The sequence below is a fragment of the Triticum dicoccoides genome, chromosome 6B (genome assembly GCF_002162155.2).
Source record: "Triticum dicoccoides isolate Atlit2015 ecotype Zavitan chromosome 6B, WEW_v2.0, whole genome shotgun sequence".
Lineage (NCBI taxonomy): Eukaryota > Viridiplantae > Streptophyta > Magnoliopsida > Poales > Poaceae > Triticum > Triticum dicoccoides.
Window position 1 is genome coordinate 397,120,950 of NC_041391.1, and position 6,846 is coordinate 397,127,795.

Genomic DNA, 6,846 nt, shown 5'->3' on the forward strand with positions numbered 1-6,846 from the left:
GTACAATCGTCCGCCTTTTTGGGCTACATATGAGCTCCATTATGAAGAGAGAAGAAGTCTTGCAAATCTGTGTGGCGGATCCATACTACATGCATGAGTCCTTCTTGAGTGTCAGCGACTTTGAGTGTAAAACTGCTAGGGAGTACCTCAAAAACTTCATGGTACAGAATAAGGACCAGGAAATCGTCCTCCTGCCTTAACATCCAAAGTAAGTCAAAGCCGGGCAACCCTTTCGTACATTTCAATCATTCCTTCTCGCTCAAATGGAGAATAATTTGAGTAGTTTTTTCCCCGCAGCAACGAGCGCACCGTCCTTATCGTTCTTTACCCGCGAGTTTCCCACGGCGTGTATTTCGACCCTACCAGAAACTACTAGAAGAGGGACTACACTGACGTAATGAATATTTCTAGATGATGCTCTCCAAGGTTTCAGCTTGAGGGGTGGCCACCTACACATCATGAAACAAAGGAACAAGAAGACGGCTTTCTCGCATAAAACTCTGTTGCATCCATGTCCCAAAACCAAGCAAGAACGATGGATTCTACCTCCTCCATCTCATGATGGTGTTCAAAAGGGATCACCAAAAGCTTCCCATGACAATAAGAAACAATGATCATATTTCCAAGTGGGTAGAATCTCATGGAGAAGCAGATTATAAACTTAGAGATGACTTTTTTCGCATCCAGAGGGACATTGCGACGATCATCATGAACAAAGTCGTCAAAGAGAAGAGGTTGTTCCACTATAGCCCTATATCACGAGATGACGTCTAAACTCGCATAGGCATGCAACGTCAGGACCTCACGCCATTCAAGAAGCTAGGGTTCATCCTCGATGATTTGGAAGGATGGAACTTCTAGTGATTTACGATGCCGATGATGATGATATGTGTCAGTTGAACTTATATAGTTGTTGTAGCGATGAAATTTGTGATGTCCATGGTCCCTACCAAACTTGTGTAATGCTACTTTGTTAGTTTGGGTACGATGAACTGTGTACCTCTAGTTAATTAGTCTGCGTATGATGAAACTGTGTTGATTATTTATATGTTTACTATATGTTGCATCTAGTTGCTAACCCTTTCTTTTTCATATTGCTCAAGTATATTTTTTTGCATATGATTGTACATTCTCTTGATGAAGATGCATCTCTAACAGGTACCTAGATTCTTTGTGGCGAAGAAGCAGTGCTACCTTGTGGACAAAGGGAAGCTTCCGGGAGTGTACGACGAGTGGCCTCAGTGTCAGGCGCAAGTGGAGCGGGTATCGAGCGCCAGCCACAAAGGCTTGAAAAGCAGATAACAAGCAGAAGCTAGTTACATGAGGTTCATGCTAGGGTGAGAGAGGACTCATAACTGCCGCCTCATGTACTAAATAGTTCTGATCTCACTGATAGTGATAGCTCTTCGCACGTATATCATTGTTTAGATGGATGACGATGTAGTTGCAGGTATTCGAGACTTGTATTGCTATTTTCGAGATGATGACAAGAGACCACTTTGTGTTGGATGATGACATGATTTGATGAGACTATTTGTATGTATATGCTATGATTACATTTGTATGTGTATGATATGCTAAAGATTATTGTATAAAGCCTGTTCAAATACAAAACAAATATGCAGAAAAAAGACAGAAACTAGTAAAACTACCAGTTGTGAGGGCAATAAAGTTAGCAGTAGCGCGCTCTTACAAGTAGCGCGTCTTAATTAAAAGCGCTGCAGCTATTAGCAGTAGCGCGTTGCTCAAAAGAATGCTACTTCTACCAATGTATCGCAGTAGTGTGGGTCTGCCCGCGCTACTGCTACATGTCAGCTGTAGCACCGTATCAGTAGCGTTGGTACCTGCACTACTGATACAACAAATACCCATGGTACTGCTAGGCTTATCCGTAGTAGTGGGTATTGCCCGATAAACTCTGAAACCCTTTCTGTGACTCTAAAGCGGCTCCAGTTCCTCTCGAAACTATTCCATATATTAATGAAACAATTCCACAAATGGATCCTTGATACACTCGTCCTACTAACACCCAGCTGATCATCATTACCTTAAGACTGTGACTCCGTAGGTTTGGTAAATCATAGACATGAACGAAGCCCCTTCGTTCAATGACCGATAGCGGAATCGTGGACGTCTATATCAATCCCTATGATTACACGAATGAAATTTGTGTGAACCTTTGATTATCATGTGATGTTCCCTTTGCTTCGCATACTTTACAAAATCCCGAGGTGAGATATATTGGCATCCCCTTGAGTCATACAGATGCTTACTGTATCAGTCTCCTCATTATCGATGTTGTTCTTCTTTATCGAGTTCCGACATCTCCGTGACATAGTCATGTATGTTTGGCCAGACTAGGATGGATGTTGTCACATCTAAAGGTCCTAAGAATATCTCTCTATCGTCGGAGGAGCAAATTCCACTCTCAAGCTATCTACCCTTGTCAAACTTTTCGATGCACCTGTAAGTTGTCATTATGATCACCTAGTTACAGATGACGTTTGAGCAACCCCAATGTGTGTCGTACGGTAAGAAGTGACTATGATACTCTCATGGTATAAGGAACTAAAACACATGTTAACACTCCATGTTATAACAATTAAATTATGACAATGTTATCTCAAACTATAACAAACAAGTTAGGATCGATTCAATATGATCATTCTTCTAATGTCATACTATCAATGTTCTTTTAGGACTACCGTTACACTTAACGATATCCTAAGATCTAGAAAACGTGATCCCTAACAACACTTTAGCTAGTCTTAGAGGCGAGACAAGTTATCTTATTTTACCGTTTATCATTCCACACATGCAGACTAGTTTTCCACTGAATTGCATATTCCAGGATCATAGCACATGGAATATAAACTCTTAATTATAAACACGGAAATACAATAATACAATAATATTGCCTCTAGGGCATATTTCAAATAGGTTGCCGAGGAAATCACTATCACCATTGCTGCCACGACTTCTGCCTGGCCTATTGGAGGGTATAACACGTTTATCATACCCTATTTATTTCCTTTTGTGTAGTACTAGCTATTTGCAGATGTTTTTACTATATGTCTAATGCATGATTACTTGGTTACAAATCAGTATGTGCTTAGTGATACATCGATTTTGCATCTTGTTTTCTTACTGTTATTTATAGTGTTTTTAATGAATATAACACTTGGTGGAGCAATTCTAATGTCTTTTCTCTCTTAATATGCAAGATTTATATGAAGAGGGAGATTGCCGGCAACTGGAACTCTGGACCTGGAAAAGCGATGTCAGAGATACCTATTCTTTACATCCCCAAATGAGCTCAAATTGCATGGAGATTTATTTTGGAATAAATAAAAAATTGGAGAAAATAAATATAAGAGGGGCCACCCAGGTGCCCATGAGGCACCAGGGCACGACCACCCCCTAGGCACGCCCTGGTGGCTTGTGGGGCCCTTGGCCAGCCTCCGGTGCCCATCTTCTGGTATATAAGCACATTTTCCCTAGAAAAAAATAAGGAGAGGACTTTCGGCATGGAGTCCGCCATCTCGAGGCGGAACTTGGGAAGGAGCACTTTTGCTCTCTGTTGGAGCGATTTCACTGGGGATAATTTCCTATGGGACCGGGAAATTGAAGCCATCATCATCACCAACAACCCTCTCATCGTGGGAGGACCAATCTTCATCAACATCTTCACCAGCACGATCTCATCTCAAACCCTAGTTCATCTCTTCTATTTAATCTTTGTATCAAAATCTTAGATTGGTACCCATGGGTTGCTAGTAGTGTTGATTACACCTTGTAGTTGATGCTAGTTGGTTTATTTGGTGGAAGATTATATGTTCAGGTCCATAATACTATTCAATACCCCTCTGATCTTAGAGATGAAGATGATGTGTAAGTAGTTACTTTTGTTCTTGAGGACATGGGAGAAGTCTTGTCATAAGTAATCATGCGAATTTAGTATTCATTCGATATTTTGATGATACGTATGTTGTTGTTTCCCTTAGTGGTGTTATGTGAACGTCGACTACTTGACACTTCACCATATTTGGGCCTAAGGGAATGCATGTGGAGTAGTAATTAGATGATGGGTTGCTAGAGTGACAGAACATTAAACCATAGTCTATGCGGTATTCTGTAAGAGGCTAATTTGGATCCATATGTTAAATGCTATGGTTAGATTTATCTTAATTCTTCTTTCATAGTTGCGGATGCTTGCGAGCGTGGCGGTGCAACAAGCGATCATGTTTGTTGCCCAGACTTATACACAGGAACGCTAGCACCCAATATCCAACACCAACATCCAAAGCAAGACCAAAGTAGAAGAACCACTCTTCGTGAGATCAAGGAGCGAATCAGGAAGGCCAAGACAAACAAAACAACAGAGAACTACCTTGGTAAAGCCCCCCTTGTTGGGCAGGAGCGCCCGGTTAGGTCGAGGCCCCCCGAAGGACGAATCCAAGATATCCCCGGCAGGCTTGCCTGGGCTGCCAAGGGCAAATCTCCCTGCCAAGGTACCACCAAGCAGCGATGCAAATCACTTATGAATGCGGTCTCGAGCCCCAAGTGAGTAAGTGGCTTCCATTAAGAACGTGGTACCCTGTTGGAGACAAATTACCTTCACATGACACCCATCCAGAGGTATGTCAAGCAAATAAGCAGAAGACAATTAAGTCGCACGACATGTTTTCCAGGCTGCATCCTCAGCGTGACACCTAGCAGTGCATTTAATGCACTTTGTCCTAACTGCTAGAGTTAGGTATGATAACATTGTTAGCTATGTAATCACTAGATAAATGACTGTTTTGCCATTGTGGTTACCCTTTGAGCTATAAAAGGAGGGCCATGGCAAACAAGAGAGGGATTTTGACACTTCACACTTGTACGCGCATAGCTGCTCCTCCCCCGAGGAAACTTTGCCAGGCTTGAGCATTGCATGTTGTTGAGTTCTTTTACTCAATCCACCAAACCAGGAGTAGGTTTTTATGCCTCAAGGCAGCCCGAACCTGAGTAAAAACCACATGTGTCACTGTCGTTATGTTGTTTCATTGCTTCCGCTCTTTGTGCAATGTGGTCCTCCCCCTTGCCGAACCATAAGGGGTCATGGCCCCATAGGTGATCATGTACACCCACGGCATCTTTGGCGCGCCAGGTAGGGGGAATCGCTTGCGCGAACCAGAAGTTACGAACAACGCATTAATCATCATCATCGTCTTCTTCATCATCTATTTCTTCATCCATGGCGCCCTAGAAGAAATCCAGCACAATAGAAAATCCTTCCACTTCTAAGGCTCCCTCACACATGACCATCGATGCCATAGGCACCGCGGTGGTTTTGGGTGAGGTGGGTGTCGTGGGTGGCACGACCAGCGTAGGCGGCGCCGTCGCCGTGTCCCCGTGGTCGAAGCTGAGATAGGAAACATTGGAGGTGGGCCCCATCAGCAACATGCAGGTGAGCTTGGCCCGGAAGCTCCTTGAGGAGGGGAAAACTAGTCTCCATCTCCCTTCCGCGCCAGCGGACGTAGCCACTGCAGTCGCACTTGCTCCGGTACAAGTCGTGACCCTCTAGCGACGCCTACCACAGGTGTGGCTACTGGGAATCCCCCTTGCCCGGAACAAGGCGAGCAGGGCGGGGCAAGGAACGGGGTTGCCGATACCCGGACATGCACTACCACTACTAAGAAAAGGCCTGCTAGTGGCGCACCTGTTTTGGCCATTAATGGCGCACTACAGGTGCGCCACTAGCATCACGCCACTAGTAATTAATACTAATGGTGCACCCCTGGTGCGCCATTAGTATACCAGATACTAATGGCGCACCAGGGAGTGTGCCATTAGTATATCACATGGTGCGCCATTAGTATGCCTCCCAGGGGGCCATATTTACCTTGTGCTCTGGCTTACTAATGGTGCACTTGTAGATGATGCGCCACTAGTGTGCTTATTGCAGTGCGCCACTAAATTGCAGAGTGGTGCGCCACTACTATGAATATTAGGGATTTTTTTTCTTTTCTGATATTTGCACGGGTTACAAAACATATTACTACACAGAATATAGACAACACAACATATAAACAACAGATTTATCGAATACAATAGAAGATTAGTCTCCGAATACAATTCATCATATTAGTCTCCAAATTTAAAATACCGAACAAAGTTAAAACATTACAAGTCTCGAGACCGTGAGTAGCGAGTTTGTCTTCACATTACAAGTCGATATCGATCATCTAAACTACCATCACATAGAAGAAAGCTACGGTCATCACGATGAGCATCATCGCAAACTGGTCTTCACCCGGTTCCTCCAACGCTCCCTCCTATCTCCCGCTAGGTAGCGCGCGTATCTAACTTCTGCCTCCGCCCTAGTGGTGTACCCTTTGTAACTGTTACCGCTAAAACGGTGAACCTGTCTCCGACACTCCTCTCAGTCGTCGTAGACTCCGGGAACCTTACCCTTGTACATGACATACGACGGCATCTCTATGCACTAGCCAAACAAAACATTAGTAGCAATTCACAGACAATACATAAGCAATATATAAATATGCAACAAAAGGATGGGAAGAGAAAAGCAAGACATTAATAGCACGATTCATGGTCCTACTAATAAATAGCATCGATTACATATAAGTTGAACGACTGTCCAAACCAAAGAGACATACAAGTTCATTAAAGTTCAATATTACAACATGAGCCAATCGACATTTTAGAACTACATATTATCACTACTTTCGACTCGACTCAGGGACCGGAGCATGGATGAAGCCGCCGTCTTTTGTGATGGTCATGAAATCGCGGGCTTTGTCAGCCTGCATTTGTAGCATTGTTTCTATCTCACTGTTGGAC